At 34.2% G+C, this 18,203-nt stretch overlaps 1 long non-coding RNA gene across 2 annotated transcripts; it reads left to right on the top strand.

Annotated features, from left to right (window-relative positions):
* Window positions 1-13,909: 13,909 nt before the first annotated feature.
* Window positions 13,910-17,153, top strand: LOC110784996 (uncharacterized). Of its 2 annotated transcripts, none has more exons than XR_008927798.1 (5): window positions 13,910-14,107; window positions 14,257-14,290; window positions 15,168-15,325; window positions 16,242-16,608; window positions 16,935-17,153. It is a non-coding gene; the product is annotated as an uncharacterized lncRNA (long non-coding RNA). The 2 variants fall into 2 exon arrangements; XR_002532445.2 differs by having other exon boundaries at window positions 13,916-14,107; window positions 16,495-16,608.
* The last annotated feature ends 1,050 nt before the right edge of the window (window positions 17,154-18,203 follow it).

Raw genomic sequence — 18,203 nt, 5'->3', positions numbered from 1 at the left:
TTGGCAAAGCATGATAACTAAACCTATGCAACAAGTGAGAAGCAACACTCACATTGTAGCACTGGAAATCAAGCATAGCTTTGAATTCCATGAACTGTTTTAAACATGGGTTTGAGGCCCATGGTTGTAAAACATTAGGGTTGAACATTTATCATATATGAAATGTATTTTCATATTCCATTTAATCTTGGTTTAGTATTAAATGATGAGTCCCTTCAAATTTGACGAAATATTCAAGATAGACTGTCAGGACCAGTCCTGCGACTAAGAAATGTCTATCAAGTGAACTTGAATGTCAAAGGTTGAAAATGGTCCCTAGTCGGAGTTTTCTATAAAATTGGACGCATAGAAAATGTTAGACGACTAGAATGCAAGATGACTAGTAGTTCTGTTTCTTGAACTATGTGGACATAGCAATGTCATAATCATTTGCATAGATACTTACTTTGGGAAGACTAGTATCGAACAAGACCTATGAAACTTTACTGTAAGAGATGAAAATCTGTCATAAGTAAATTTCATTAAAATTATTAGACACTTATCCTCAATACCTGAGTGATTTGAGATTACTTGTTTAAGAACTGCTTACTTTGACGTTGTCAACCGTCGCATCGTAAAAGGAGGCTATAAAGGCAACGCTCAGGTAATCACCTATCAAACGAAGTCTAATCTCAAGATCGCAAGATTAGGATTGTCCTCCCATAAATCGGGATGAGATGCTGAAAGTTGTACAAGGCCACTCGGAGAGCTTGAAACTGTAAAATGCATGGCCGTGCTCAGATGAATCATATGCTATGATTATCTGTTTATTTGATCAGTTGAACTCTGAAACCGAGAAACACCTCTGGACATAATAAGGATGACAACTCTTACCTTATGTTCAAAAGCAAGCATCGAGTGACAAAGGAATTAGGAAATGCACACTTGTCCCTACGGACAAGTGGGAGACTGAAGGAAATAATGCCCTTGGTCCAAGTATGCATTTAATGATAATTCTAATAAATGCGGTTCAGTATTAATTATACAAGTTAATAATTCAGTGAGATCAAGTGAACTGAATGCCTAGCTAGAGGCCGCTTCAGTTCAAGTGGATTAATGATATTAATCCACAGCTTACTCTGCACTGAACCCGTCGGGTCACACAAATAGTACGTAAACGGATCAAGTATTTAATGGAATTGAATACTCTATCTAATACATATTCGGAATCGACAGATCTTGGTTTCAGTGGGAGCTGAGATCGTCAAAGGCAAATAAATCAATACTCCGGAAACGATGATATTGCTGGAAACGGAAATATGGATCGTATCGGAAATATAAATATTATCCAAGTCGTAGATGTTGCCGGAAACGGAAACATGGTACGTATTGGAAAATATTATCGGAAATGTAAATATTGCCAGAATCGGAAGTATTGCCGAAAATGGAAATATTGGCAGAATCGGAAATATTATCGGAATCGGAAAATAATTCCGGAAACGGAAATATTAAATATTTGTTCGAGACGGAAATTAATTCCGGAATCGAAATGTTAAATATTGTTCGTACCGAAAATGAATTCCGGAATCGGGAAATTAATCGGAAGCGCGTCGTACGAATTAGCATCGGACGAGCTTGCTAGACGAAGGCCCAGCACGAAGCCAGGCCAACGTCTAGCAAGGGAAACGTGCGCCACAACACGCCAGCCCAAGGCTGCGCTAGGCCCACCCCAAGGCAGGCCCAGCGCGCGCCCAAGGCTGCGGCAGCGTGTGGGCTTCGTGGCAGTGGGCTGCGAGTGCTCGTGGGTTGCGTGCGCGCGCATGGCGCCCCTCGTGGGCTGCTGTGCGTGCGTGTGTGTTTGTGTTCACATTAGAAACCTAAAGCTTATTAAATTCCTAATCCTAAAAGATAAATTAATTAAATAAAGAGTTATACTAGGATTCTAATTTAATTAATTCGTATCCTAGTAGGATTCGATTACTTATTCCATAGCCTATAAATATGAGTTCATGGCTCATAATTTATAACGAGTTTTCAAGTATTCAGAGTGACATTTTGAGAGAAAAATTCAGTCATATTGTTGCCCATATTAGCCGAAATTCCTAGTACCTTAAGGGCGATTCTAGTTGGTCAATCTTAAGGCGGATCCGAACGTGCTGTGGACTTTCTACGGAGGGACGACACTTGGAGTCCTAAAGACTTATTCTTGTTCGGTTCGGGCGCAGCAAGGGAGGGCATGCTACAAAGTGTATGCATCTAAATTATGCTAATTGTTATGTGGCAATTAATTTGGAATCCTGGCATTTATGATATTTCCGGATGATTTATATTCGTTTATAAGCCCCAATGGTCAAACTTCCCATCACCGTCATGCACCAGTGGCAACACATTCGATGCATCCGCGAAAGGAAACTTCCCTTCATGAAACTTGACATCTCGTGAGACGAAGAACTCATGTGTCTCTAGATCGTAAAGTTGTCATCCCTTCCTGCCAAACGGATAACCCAGAAACACACATCTGCGACTCCTAGACTCAAACTTATCCCCTTTACACCGGAGATTATACGCTACAGACACCCAAACACTCGGATAGGCACATACGATGGTGGTTTACCCAATAACATCTCATAAGGTGTTTTATTGTCAAGGACCGGGGTAGGTGTACGGTTTATCAAGTAACAGGAAGCCAAAACACATTCCCCCAAAAATTTATTGGAAGATTTCCTTGAAAACGTAACGCCCTCCCAACATTCAAAATGTGTTGGTGCTTTCTCTCGACTCTCCCATTTTGTTGAGGTGTCCCAACACACGACGACTCAAACAGAATCCCATGTTGACGAAAATATTTTTGCAAGCAATTGAATTCAGTACCATTATCACTGCGTACTACTCTAAGGGATCGATTAAACTGACACTTAATCATGGCAACAAAATTAAGAAATGTCGATGCAACTTCCATTTTATTACTCAGTAAATAAATCCAAACACCTCTAGAATAATCGTCAACAATGGTAAAAAAATACTTTGCCCCACAAGACGAGGGTGTCTTGTAGGGTCCCCATAAATCAAGATGGACCAATTCAAATGTGCGACTAACACGACTATCACTAACGGGAAAACTCTCCCTACATTGCTTTGCTCGCGGGCATACATCACAAATTGTTTTATTCTTCCTAATCTTATGACTCACGTGAGGAAGTAACTGCAATACTCTTTCCGGCGGATGCCCCATCCGTTGATGCCAAAAGTCGACCACACACTCTACTGATAGCACACGAACCCTCGGAGACCCACGGAAAAATATAGTCCTTCCTGTCAATCACCCACGCCAATCACCATCCTCGTCGAGCGGTCCTGAAGAACACACATTTTGTTAGTAAATTGAGCAGCACAATGTAATCCGTCACTTAATTGAGTTACAGAAATTAAAATGCAGTTCAATTTAGGCACAAATAGAACATTATTGAGCACGAAACCATCCTCCAAGACCACCGAACCATATTGATTTGAATTCGCAGGTTTACCGTCTGATAACACAACCTGTTGATTTCTCGATGTTTTGATATTTCTCAGAATTGAAATATCACCCTTCACATGATGTGAGACCCCACTGTCAACAATCCATCGTAAATCAAGATTACCTTGCAACTTGTTTGGTGGTCGTGACAAGATGTCAACAATTTGCTGGACTTGCTCCTTCGTCACACCAACAAGCTCATGATTGGTTGTCGTCACTGCTCCCTGCGATCCGCCTCCACTCGTCACAGTGGTTGTCGCCCCTCCTGTGGTATTGCTCACGGCATTGGCACGAGCGACACCACTGGTCGACGACGCTGCCCCATGAGCTCCTCTGCCTCCTCTAATCGACGTCCTTCCTCCTCGATCAGGCCCTCTTCCACCTCATTTTTTCTCATCCCACAATTCAGGAAATCCTATCAAGTAATAGCAAGTATCTTCCTCGTGACCCTCACGATTGCAATGACCACAGAACCTGTCACTCGCATCCCCCGACCTCGACCGACCCTTAGTTTCAACCTTGAACGCCATGACACCCTCGTTACTTCTAGATGCCTTGGCACGCATGGTCTCTGTATTCATAACCGTCTGATACGGCTCGTCAAGGCCTGGCAACGGCGACCTTGCTAACAGTTGCGCACGAATGGCTTCATAGTGGTCTTCAAGACCAATTAAGAAATAGTGTAGACGATCTTCATCGTGAATTTCCCCCACCTGCTTCCCTATATTGCACGTGCAACCCGCACAAATACACCTAGGAACTCGTGCATACTGTACGTACTCCTTCCATACCTTCGACAGACGACCATAGTACTCCATGACGCCCTCAGACGCGCCCTGGTTGCAGCCACTTAGAGCCATCTTAATATGACAGACCCTAGTGCTTGATACAACACAGTACCGCGTCTTCAAATGAGCCCACAACTCGTGAGCAATATCAAAGTCCTCCAGATTCGAACGCACACTCTCGTCTATGGTGTTTGTGATCCAGGACACCACCATCGAATTGACCGTAATCCAATGTTTCTTCTTTGTCGCGTCCGTAATGGATTCCTTCACAGACCCATCAAGAAAACCAAATTTAAAATTTGAAATCATCGAGCGACGAACCCCTTTGGCCCACTCATCGTAGTTCGATGCTCCTCTAAGTTTCACAGGGGTGATGACAATACCGGGGCCGTCACCTGACCCGATATAATAGTCTAGGTCGACGGCGGCGGTGACTGTCTTTTGTGGCGTCTCCTCTTCGGTACTCATTTTTATACTCGAGGAATTTGTAACTCCTAATATCTCAATACTCAACTAGCGAAGGAATTCGCTATTCTCAGACTCTCTCAAACTCGTGCGGAAAAAAATTTAGGGTTTTTAACCTAGGCTCATGATACCATGTCAAATATTGTGCAATCTCGTGTCTATTCTCATTAATCACAAACATATATATAGTACATCTCAGTTACCTAAACCCTAGCATACATATTAGGTAACATACCATATTTAGGACTCTATAGAATATTCACAGCATAATATCTACTATATTTTATCTTAACTGTAAACGTAGAAACCTTATGTTTGGAAAATTATGTATATGTTCTTATGTCATAAAATACAGAGTAGTAACGCATTGCATCACCCACATCACACCCGACATGCATATAGTAATAACTGGGCATCACTCACGTACACCACGCCATACTCTAATCGTTTCATCATATTAACCCTTAAACAATTACTATATAAAAGTAGCCTTTAGAATATGGATGGCAATGGCCGGGTTGGGCCAATTTCGCAGGGTACGGCAACACATAATTAAGCACATTCGCGCATAGGATAGACACGATACAACATGTTATTGTGCATGTCAAATGAAACCACGTTTTCTTTTGCAAAAGTATATCAAGACGCGGCCCGTCACAATAAAACAGGATATAACCATCTCAGAATTTGTCCAAGTCACAGAAGTACGATACGATGGGAGGTGGATTTGAAACGTGTCTGGACCTCTCTCTTGAGAACTTCAACACAACACACTACAACATGTATGTACTATCTACGTAGTAGTATTTTAAGTCGGACGAGAACGGTGCCTCACTAGCCAGCCTCAAACACGCAGTCTCAATACGAGACATGACCCATATGCATCTTAACCATTAGCATCTTGATAAGGATTTTACCGGTTATTTCGGATGTTAGTGGCATAAGGTTGAGTGCTTGGCACACCATGTGATATTAGCTAGCTAAAAAGCATATAACAACAATAATATTTGAGTGGGAATCTTGTGTTGTGCGCAATTTCGATGTACGGAATTATAGATGCTATGCTTGAATTATACGGATCCATTAATAAATCATGATTAGTACTCACTATTAATCATAAGTTCTTGACATTATTCGGGACACTTGATATTTTATATGTTAAGACAAAATTTATGGTAATTAACAATTAAATTCACATGAAAATACGTACTTTCCATGTTATGTAACACCAATATGTGACAAATTCCATCTTATATTTAAATTATCACCATATAATTAAATGAATATATCATGCTTTTTCTAGAAAATAAATATTTATTAAGAACCTTCCAACCGTATTAAAGCCAATCTTTCTCCCGTGGATCATGACACAAGTAACTTTTTTTATGTCATCCAGATATATCAAATCTTACCTTATATTATTACCTAACATTATACTCATCTCTAATTTTGCCTTTTGGTGATGCTAAACCTTATACTTCAATTAATTTTGGCTTCAAATCTCACTTTAGAATTTTTTATTTTTAAAATTTGGAATTTTTATTCTCTTTTATCAATAATCAAACATGAATAGGGTGAGCAAAGATATCCGGATACCCGGTTTTTCGGATCACAAAAACCATGATCCGTATCCAACCCGGTTTAACTGAAATCGGATATCCGGTTTAACCGGATCGGAAATTTGGATAATTCGAATCCGATTTATGCAAAACTAATTCTTAATACCTTGTGAATAAGCTCTTTTATTCTTTGTTTCCTAATAATCGTCATAAATTCGTAGTAATATATTTTTAGTATCCAAAAATCATGTACACGGTAATTGTGAATTTAATAACCTTAGTATGCACGAGTTTATCCTGCATAGAGTTTCTTTTTCTTTGGTATTTCAACATTATTAATCACAAATGATAAAACACGTAGTGTTTCAGTATAATCAAATAACTACATTCGGTAATTTTCTTTAGTATTGTATCTTACAGACTTATATTCTTGTTAATTTTTTATAACATACGGAGTATGTAACTTTCTATTTTGTTATTTAAGTCACCAAACTTTTTTAATTTTTTATGAAATCGTAAAATTCGGATCGGATTCGGATTCGGATTCGGATATCAGAATCTTAAAAAGCGTGATCCGTATCCGATTTTTTCCTCAAAAATTCGGATCGGATATCCAATCCGATTTTATCAAATCGAATATCCGAAAATTCGGATACTTCAATCGAATAACGGATCGAAAATATGAATATCCATTTATTCGGATTTTTTTCTCACTCCTACACATGAAGGGCGTCAAAATCGCAGCCATGCATGTATTATGAAATACATGTCATGGCCTTGTTTGTAATTTCCCAGCCATTTTGAAATTGTTGAATAGTCAACCCCGTTTGCCAACTTGGATCCTATGAATACCATTTTAAAATATTTAGCACCATTTTTGTGATATTAATACCACTTTATAAAATTTAGTACAAAACGAGTACCATTTAAAAAAAGTTTAGTACCATTTTTGTAATACCAATACCATTTTTGTAATACCAATACCAACTCAGCAATGCCAAATCACCACCCCGTTTTACAAATTTACAATTCCGTTATACATTTCCCCCAAAAATATTTAACATTTACATTTATCTTTTTATTTGAGGTTGGCATGTTTTTGCAAATACATGCCAGGCATGTATTTGGACTTCCTCCATGAACGTACACCTCTAGATACGACATCGCACTATCAAAACTCAAATGTAGGTTGATTCTTATTTTCCTTTATTGCGTGAGGATATCATCTGATTTACGGCTCTCTTCTCTTTACCTTATTTTTACTTATTTCAGGTGTGATATGATAAGATAAGATAAGATAAGATAAAATAAGGGTCAATAAGATAAGATATGATAAGATAAGATAAGATAAGATAAGTTCATGGTCAATAAGATAAGATAATGTAAGGTAAGGTAATACTATAAGTTTCAATAAGATAGGGGTCAATAAGATAAGATAAGATAAGGGTTAATAAGTTCAGATAAGATAAGATAAGGATCAATAAGATAAGATAAGATAAAATAAGATAAGTTCATGACCAATAATATAAGATAAGATAAGATAAGATAAGTGAAATTCAGGTGAAGAGAACACTACCGTACTAGTTATTGGCTTGTGCGATGTCCATGACAGTAGAAAAATAGATCAATTGGATTATTATATTACTTGTTTTGAGACTAATTTAAATTTAACTAGATTATTTACCGTGCACGCACTGATGTTATAAAATTATTATTTGACCAACTTTTATAAAGGATTTAACTGAAACATTTCTCCTCGATCCTAAAGTTATTATATACTCGATCTGTAATTAATTAGTGAACATACTAATTTGGGTGATGATAAAGGTCGCAAGTTGCGACAACATTATCTTACGTGTTGGAGTTTAATTGGTACATATAGGCGCCACGTATGTTACGCGTCGTCAGAATATTTTTACTATCAATGCAATATTTTTACTATGAAAATATGTAAATAAGGTAGTCGATATAAAGAAGAAAACAAAGTAGAATATTAAGGTTTTCTTAGCTACGTACCTTTTTTGAAAACATGAATAATAGGTTATATATATAAGTTAAATATTTTAGTTTTCAATTTAAATCATGACACATAAGCATCTCATGTCATCATTACGACACGGCTTAAAGGTCGCATACTGCGACCTTTAATCATTTTCGTACTAATTTAATCATATAAAATGCAATTTTCGTCCTATTACGTACATATTGCATGTTTATATGCTTAATAATATGCTAGTTTGACAAAAATATTGAGTAAATGTATTTCTCAATATTAAGTATAACGATTTTACTAAATTATACAAATGTTCATTTTTAGCAAATCATTATTACATGTTATCTAGTATTTCCATAATCTTTAAACCAATTTCTTTTACATGCACAAAAAGTTTATATAAAAGGATAGAAAATAAAAAAAGTTAAGTTTAGTATTTTATTTTTATGAAAAATATTTTTTAGCGGGAAAATTTTACACCAAAAAATGACATGCATGTGTCACACATCGTGTCTCTTTGAGAATAAAGTTATAATAGATTTGTTAGATTATAATTTACCTTGATTTATGCTTTAATAAAATTATTATGTAAGAAATAGTAACTCGTAAAAGTTAATGAATGATTAGTGACAAAAGACTAATTGAGATTATTATTAAATTATGTTGAGTTAATATATTTTGCTCATATAGAAAATAACAAAAAGAGTGGTTAGTGGTTGGAATATGACACAAACAAATGAGTGCTACGGAGTAATACGTAAGAAACTATGGCTAACTACTACTCTCTCCGTCTCTTTTTGTTTTTTACGTTTGATGTTTTTCACGCGATTTAACGACTATTTAATGTGCATTGAGATTCCTCTATTTTTTTATTTAAACAAGAAAAATTACGTTTATTTATAATGTTTTCACTCTTATAAAAAATATGACATTGGAAAAATGAGAAATATTTAATGTCCAATGGATTTAATTGGTTAAAATAATATTTGGACACAAATTTTGATAGAATATTAATGCATTATGTGACAATATAAAAGGAAATGTAAAGAACAAAATGAAACACCCAAAATGGAATACGTAAAAAACAAAAAGATACGGAGGGAGTATTGAGTAACATTTTGAAAATTATTACCTCCATTTCATAAAGTTCTTACCGCTTTGAAAAATGTGTCAAACAATAAAACTGACCATAAATTCTCATTATTATATCTATCTAAAAGTATCATGATATATATATATATATATATATATATATATATATATATATATATATATATATATCTTGTTAGATTCGTCTCAAAATGTATTTTACATAAATTAATTGTTTATAATTTTTTGTCATATACAATTAAATATACAATCAAACATTGTATCAAAATCCGTACAAATAAAATGTGTAAAAATATTTTTGAAACGAATGTAGTATTTGAGATGATGATTTATCATATTAACGTTAAATAGAAAGTGACATGCAGCAAGAAACTTTAAAAAAATGGAGAATAAATGTTTGGAGGTTCAATTTTCGATGAAAGAAACAAGGTGATTGGGCTAATGATAAACTCATAATCTTTTATCAACTAAAGAAAGCCTTTTTCTTTCCAAAAAAAGGACAAAATAGTTAGCTTACCTTTTTATAAACCAACTTTGATATCATGATATGGTCTAAAAAGCATGTGTATCAGTATTCAGTGAACATACAAATGTACTTTTTGCAAATGTTCAATGCACATTGTAGGTTACTAATACTCCCTCCGTTTCTAAATAAGTGTCACATTTCTATTTTTGGCGTTCTCTTATAAGTGTCATATTTCTATTTTTGAACATGTGCTTTTCTCACTTTTCCATACACTTTTCCCACTTTTCTATAAATCATAATTACTTTTACTTACACATTCTACACTTTTCCACTTTTCAATCCCCACATATACTTTTATTTGTACTTTATTCAATTAAACAATTATCTACTTTATCCTTTTCCCAAAAAAAACATTCTCAATCATTAACTCTTACACACTTTACAATTTTATTAATTACCGTGCCCGAGCCCAAATGTGACACTTATTTAGGAACGGAGGGAGTACTATTTTTTTGGGTTGATATAGAAAGCTTTTTACGCCTTAGGGTACCCGTTTAAATATGAAAATTTTGATCGTAGATTCTTACTATTATATACATCAAAATGTTATTATTTAAAATTGTTAGATTGTCCTCGATATGTATTTTCAAAATATCAACTTTTTATGTTTTTTTACATATAAAAATAAATATATATTAAATATTTCATTGGAACGTGCAAATAATAATTGTGAAAAATATTAAACAACAGAGGTAGTGTATCATTGCTTTTTTTGTATATACATAAGAATTACACATATGGGCCTTAATTTAGATGAAAGGAATTTTACATTTTATTTGAATTTCTATTTAGGGTATATAGGGATGTTTAATTAGACTCTGAGTTAGAATAAAACTTTTGATTAAGTTGTGCGGAGTAACTTCTTCGATCATAATATAATCGTAGAACCAACTTTAAAGGCTGATTTTTAGAGACGTAGAGAGTATCTTTGTACATATTTTCCTCAATGGTAGACAGGTAGAGATGAAATGAAATTGAAAAGTGGGTGATAATAAAGGTCGCAAATTGTTACAACATTTAGTTGTCGTAATTTTATATGTCGGAATTTAATTGTTACATATAAGCGCCACGTAGGCTATGCGCCATCATAATATTTTTACTATTAATGCAATTTTTTAACTATGAAAAAATGTAAATAAGGTAGTCGATATAAAAAAGGAAACAAATTAGAATATTAAGATTTTCCTACCTTTTTTTGAAACATGTATAATATGTTATATAAGTTAAATATTTTAGTTTCCAATTTAAATAATGATACATAAGCCTGCCATGTCATCATTGTGACACGGCTTAAAGTTCGCATGTTGCGACCTTTACCATTTTCGTAAAAACTATACTACTTCCTTCGTCCCTTAATATTCTCTCCGCTTTCCTTATAAAGTCGTCCCTTAATACTCGTTCGTTTCTGTAAATGACATATTTTTACTAATAGTATATCATTTCTCTCACTTAACCATGACGCACATATATTCTTATTTCTTTAAAAAGCATTAAAAAAATCAACCCACCCCTACCTCCACCCCTTTATTTGACACTTTTTTCACTAATTATATTAAAAAAAATATCCCACTGTCAGCATAATAAATTAATCAGTCAATTAAATTCCCCAAAATTTTGTGCCGTTCAAACTAAACGAGTATTATGGGATAGAGGGAGTATGTATTAGTCTTTTAGGGTGTATAAGTTACAAAATTTTAAATAACCCCTAGCTCTAAGATTTTTCTTATGTGTCAATATAAATACAACACTCAACTTTGTTTCTCATAGTCAAATATTTCCCTATTCTTTTTTAGATCACAATTTGATTTTTGGCACTATTCATATAATTTACTTTAATTATTAATTTTGATTTATACTTAAGAAAAATTATAGTCATATGTGATTTTTTTATAATCATCTAATTATATAGATTTATAATATCAATTTTTTATAATTTTTACCTATTGATAATTAAATATATTGATGATTGAAATATGGCAATGGAAAAAAAATAAACAAACTGTGTCATCTAAAAAAATAGAGAAAATATATAATTGAATGGATAACATCTTCTCTTTAAAATTGAAGGGTTGAGATTTAGAACTTGTATACCGGCTACACTTTCTTTGTAGCCGCTGAAAAGTCTTTCATCAAACTTTCAGCTTTTTTTTTGATAAACAAATTAATTCATTGATAAAAAGTCATATGACATCTACATAAAGTTTTGAATCTAACAAATACATAACAATCGAATCGAATAAAAACTTCCTTTCACCATAGCTACGATCGTAGTATATCAAACATCATGTATACCCTTTTTTATATAGCTGTGATTTACAGCCTTCATTGACGAGGGGGTCTATAGATCTGTTGTAGTCGTGACAAATATGATTTCCATCTGATTCCTCTGATTGTAGTCGAAAGATTGACATCCTCTTCGATCCCGCATAAATCTTTACCAAATAAACAACCTGAATTAAACTAAACACACAAAACTTAACTAAAAACAAATCCACCATAGGGGTACTTACTACATTGAAACAATCAAACCCACCACAGGGGTACTTACTAGACTGAAACTATGTAGTTTTATTGAAATCAAACGCAAAAACACAATAGAATTGAAAGAGAAGCGGCGGAAATAACCAAATTTCCGAAGAAAATTGGCTATTTCCGTCCTAAAAAACCCTAATTTTTGTAAACCCTAAAGATAGAGAAAAGAGAGAGAGGGGGGGAGAAGCGGCTATTTCATCAAACTTTCAGCTTGTCTAGGCTTTGAAATTTTAATTTGACATCAATTGAACATTAAATTATGCTTATTCTAAGTTGCTTATAACCTTGAGGAAAATAAAGATGATAATTATTCTTTGTTTTGTTCACATTTTTTCCACTTATTTCAGAAAAAATAGATAAGCTCAATTAAGTTCAAATAAGTTCAAATAAATTCAAATAAGATAAGTTCGGGAAAAATAAGGGTTGAGAAAATATACTTTATAACTAAAATAAATTTTTATAAGTTATAACAAGTTCAGATAGTATCAATTATGTTCACATAAGTTCGGATAAGATAAGTTTAGGAAATTTTAGGGAAGATCCGGTGAATAGAATGCACCCTTACTCACTTAGGCTCTGTTCTATATGACTTATTTTGACTTATTTCAGACAAAAGAAATTCAGATAAGTTAAGTTAAGTTCAGATAAATAAGTTCAGCAAAAGTAAGTTTTTTTCAGACATTTTAACACACAAAAAAGTTTATTTCAGGAAAAAAAAGTTTTTTTCAGATAAAATAAGTTCAGATAAGTCCAGATAAGTTCAGTTGATTTCAGGTAAGTCCAGATAAGTTCAAATAAGTTCAGATAATATAAGTTGAGCAAAAATAAGTTTTTTTCCAGATATTTTCACACACAAATAAGTTTATTTAAAAAAAAGTAATTTTTTTTCCAGATAAAATAAGTTCAATTAAGTTCAGATAAGTTCAGATAATATAAGATCAGTCAAAATAATTCCATTAGAACGAAGCCTTAAACCCAAAGGCCAAAACTGATGTTGGTGGACAGCCCGATCCGGGGACAAATTTCGGCAACCCATAGACGATCAATGGTGGCTACGGGTGAGCACATATCGGATATCCGATCCGAAATCTTATTTTGGACCGGATATCCATATCCAAAAATTTTGAAATTTGATATTTGTATCTGATACGAAAACTTTCGGATATCCAATATCCGATAGCCAAAAATTTTCGGATCAATTTCTTTATGTTTTTTTAACTTTGTTTTCCATCAATCACTAGAGGAAAAATCGTCATGTGCTTCCCTTCAAGTGCGGCTCATTTAGTAAATTGGCAGCACTTGAGAGCATGAAAAATAAAAGAAAAAAATACATTTTCACAAGTGGGGGCTATATTAAAAAATTGGCAGCACTTAAACTCAAATGCGGGCTTTAAACTCATATGCGGGCTCATTTTACAAAAGCCGCACATAAAATTTCTAAAATATTGCAAAAAAAAATAAAAAAATTCAATTCTAAAATCAGAGAAGCATTCGTTTTCTCTCTCCCCGATTCTTCTCCCTCTTCCTCTTCACTTCGTTTTCTCTCTCCTCTGTCGTCGCCGTCGCTTCTTCACCCCCGGAGATCGATCTCCCCTACCTCCGTTGATCTCTACCCTCTTCCAGATCAGACTAATTCAGGTTTATTCATCGATTTTTTTTCTGGTTATTTTTGGCGATTTTCCTCTTCAATCCTCCGCCCTAATCAATTTCTTTACTCCAATTTCATGGACATTGGAGGACCTCTCATTTTTCGTTAATTTATTAATTTTTATGCAAATATTTTGTAGGTAGTTTGGATCACTGGAGCCAGCCGCGGAATCGGTATGCGATCAATTTTTGTGTTTTGATTGAATTTATTGCTTCTATTGTCAATTATTAGCTGCTGTGAACTTCAGATAGTAATTTTTTTTTGATATTGTTGTAAAGCTTGTTGAATTGGTGCGTATGTAGCAAAAAAATATGATGTTTAAACGCTGTGATGTGGAAATTGTTTGTTGATATCCATATTCTGTTGTTTGGATTACTGGACCCAGCCGCGGAATCTGTATGCAATCAAATTTGTGTGTTTTAATTGAATTTATTGTCAATTTTTAGCTGCTATGAACTTCGGAGTAGTAAATTATTTGATATTGTGGTAGAGCTTGTTGAATTGATGTGCAAAAAAGATGATGTTTAAACGCTGTAATGTTGAAATTGTTTGGTAATTCATATTCTGTTGGTTTCGTCACTATAGTTCAATTGATTGATCACAAACTCTTAAGTGAGTCCGTCTCATTGTAACTTAATTCCACCAATGCCGTTTAGCGGTTTAGGAACAATCTGTGATCAATTTTCCTGGTAAATTTTCGGTTAAGTGTCAGTATGTGTTTCAATAGTTAGCTTATTGTGAGACCATCTCACCATTAGTTGTTATAGGATTGATGTTTCATTGTTATATTTGGAAGTTTTCTGGTGAGGGAGAACGACAACATCTAGTTTGGGAACTGAAACACATAAGTGTCAGTATGTGTTTCAATAGTTAGCCTCATGCTCTACCTAATGCTGACCATAAGATGTACCTTATCTATAAACTGCAGTCTTAGGTTAGTTTTTTTAAAACTGATATCTACCTCATCCTTCAACTTTCTTCATATTGTTTATGATTGTATTACTTTCTTTCTCAATGCGTCTTGCTAATGTATCCTTCTAGTTCATTCAGGCTGAGATCACTTGGGCTTTCACTGTATTGGGATACTTGGGGAAGCTTATAATGGGAATCTTAGGGAGGAAACGGCCTCCATGTTTACTGGTTCAGTAATAGAATTGAAGACGTGCAATGCTGCTTTGCTTGAAGGCACTGGAAAATCCTGGGAAGAGGTAGGGTCACAACTATTTACTCTGTTTCTCGATTTTTGTAATTATCTTTTCAAAATGGATAAATCAGATGATAAGAGTGCTTTTAGCAACCAGAACAGAGGTACATTAGGTGTCTCGGCTGGTCTGCTGTCACATCAATGATTAAGACCCAAATAGTTTTTGAAGTTTAACTGACTTGATTTGTAGCTGTACATGTTACGTGTTAGTACTCTTTTTTAAAGTTGGATTTCAAGAATAATAAAAAATTGTTAACAATAAGTAGATTTGTGTTAACAATACATAGATTTGCAATTGCATACTAGAATTTAGGAAGTGAAGATCATCGTCTTACAATTCAGTAGCAGCATAACACCTTCATCAAAGCTAATTGCCCAACTTCATTCTTAAGAACAGAGAAAACATAGAGTTTTACAGAGGAAGTAATTATTGTATTATTGCTAAAAAAAAGTGTTCATTTTTATTGTAATGAACGAGAATACAATATGAGGATGTAAAACTATATACTAAGTTCACAAATATTACAAGAATCATTAGCTGTATGAAAAAGAAGTTGGAAGCTTCTTACATCAGGAAATTCTGGAACTAAGTTTTACTGTTTGTTGATGTTATTGCTGAGCTGTAGTAAGCACTGCCACAGTGCCACATAGGCACGTAGGTTAACTGCATGATCGTCGTCCTGATCAATTTCTTGTTGCTGCATGCTGATGATCATCTGTTGGATCATTTTCATTTTGTCAGCATGTTTATCAACACTGGATTATGAAAAGGTTTCTTCAAGAAGTCCTGCTTTTGTACTGGATGGTGTTTTTTTTAACTTATTATTTTTTGTTTGCCAATGATGGTTTTGCTGATGGATAAAATATCAAGTAGAGCAAGATTGCTTAGTTTTTTAGTTCATTTGTTAACTCCTTTTCAGGGGATTTCGTGCCTCACATTCCTGGCTAACTGAAGTGTAAAAGATGATGGAAGAGGATTGGCCATTATTTAAGTGTATAAGATGGACAGGAAAATAAGTTTGTCCCATGTTTGTTTGTTTGAACCTTAACTGTTTAAAAGAAATTACGAGTTTAATGGGGAAGGATTCTATATGACCTGGTGGAATATGCTGATCCTGTGCTACGATATATTTGTCTGCAATTGCATACCTTATGATCCGTTAAAACATGTAGAATACCCAGCTCCTGGCAATAACAAGGCATGAAGATCAACAAATTCCTGGAGAAGACATAGTTAACATGTAACTGCCTCAAAGAAGGACAAATACAGACGATATTGAGTAATTGGTGAGAGTCTAAATTTAAGATTAAAATGGAACAATATTCATGAACTTTTTCTGAAATGTTTCAAGTCAGTAACCCCCTTTCTTATTAGTCTCTTTGAAATGTTTCAAATCAATAACACCCATTCTTTTTGTGTAGATAAGATGTATATTATTACAAGGTTCATTATTTCATTATATTATAATGTTTCGAGACAAATAAGCCATTTTTATTATTATAAGGTTCATTATTTCATTATTGTGAGCAAATTATGTCTTATTTTAATGTACCATATAATAATTATAATATAACTAACATTTTTTTTTTTCTCGATGATCGATCTTCTTTAGGTATTCAACAATCCGAGGGAGAAGCCTTTTACCACTGAGTAGATAAATGAAGTTCGAGAAAAGTTGGCAAAGTTCATTACCATTTATTGTCTTTGATATTTTCTTCTAGTGAATCTTAGATTATGGATGCTAGTTTTTCATAGGATTGTCATGTAATCAATTTTTATATTATAATTATATACTATTTAATTTAATTATCTATATAATTGGATTTTTTTTTATGTGATGTATGGAGGTTAACTAGTGGGCGTGGTCTAATTGTATAATATATGTAGCAGGGATATCAGTTATATAACAAATTTCTAGATCAATTGCGGCTCATTTATATATCAAGTGCGGCTCTTTTTTATGCTTGTGCTGCCCATTTTTATGTCAAGTGCGGGCTAATTTCCAAAATTGGCAGCACAAAATTTGTCAAGTGCGGGTTCACTTTCAAAATTGGCAGCACAAACTTTGTCAAGTGCGGGCTCATATTGCAAAATTGGCAGCACCAAATTTGTCAAGTGCGGGCTCATTTTGAAAATTGGCAGCACTTGAAGTATCAAGTGCTGCCAAAATAACATCAAGTGCGGGCAAGCCATGTGCTGCACATGTAAAAGCCCGCACTTAACCCCTTAAAATGAGCCCGCACTTGAGCTTTTTTCTTCTAGTGAATTTCTCACTTTCACTCGTACTCTCACTCTCATTGTTAACTACCCAAAATAAAGAAATAAAGTTCCTTATTATGAAATGGAGATATGTAATTTAAGAATACATAAATTCTTACTTTGTATAAAGAATAAGTACAAGAGCTAAAATCTCAAAAAAAAAAATATATATATTAATCGACGAGTTCAAACAAACCAACTAATTGTACCCAATTTTCTAAATCCAACAATACCTATATGCAACTCTCGTTGTTTCCGTTTCTTGTATATAACACACCCAATTAAAACTCCAACTATCACCGTCGTTTAGCCAAATCATCCGCCTTTCTTTCCGGAGATGGGGAAGAGATATCATCTAACATTTATTCTTTAATTTGCGAGCGATACTGAAGTAATGACTCAAAGTAACTCATGGAGATTTCTAGCTTCATTTTAGAGGAGAGAAAAAAAAGTTAAATCGAATTTAGAGAGAGGTACTGATTTGGTTGGAGAGAGAGAGAGGGGGAGGGGGGTGGGGGGCTGGTAGGAAGGTTGAGGGAGGCGGAGAAACTTAGGGTAAATATATACGAAGTATGTAAAAAGAAAAGTAAACATGAAGTTAAACAAGCTCCCAGTGTTGCTA

Source organism: Spinacia oleracea, chromosome 2, assembly GCF_020520425.1.
Source record: "Spinacia oleracea cultivar Varoflay chromosome 2, BTI_SOV_V1, whole genome shotgun sequence".
Taxonomy (NCBI): Eukaryota; Viridiplantae; Streptophyta; class Magnoliopsida; order Caryophyllales; family Amaranthaceae; genus Spinacia; species Spinacia oleracea.
This window is presented reverse-complemented; position numbering and strand designations above follow the sequence as displayed.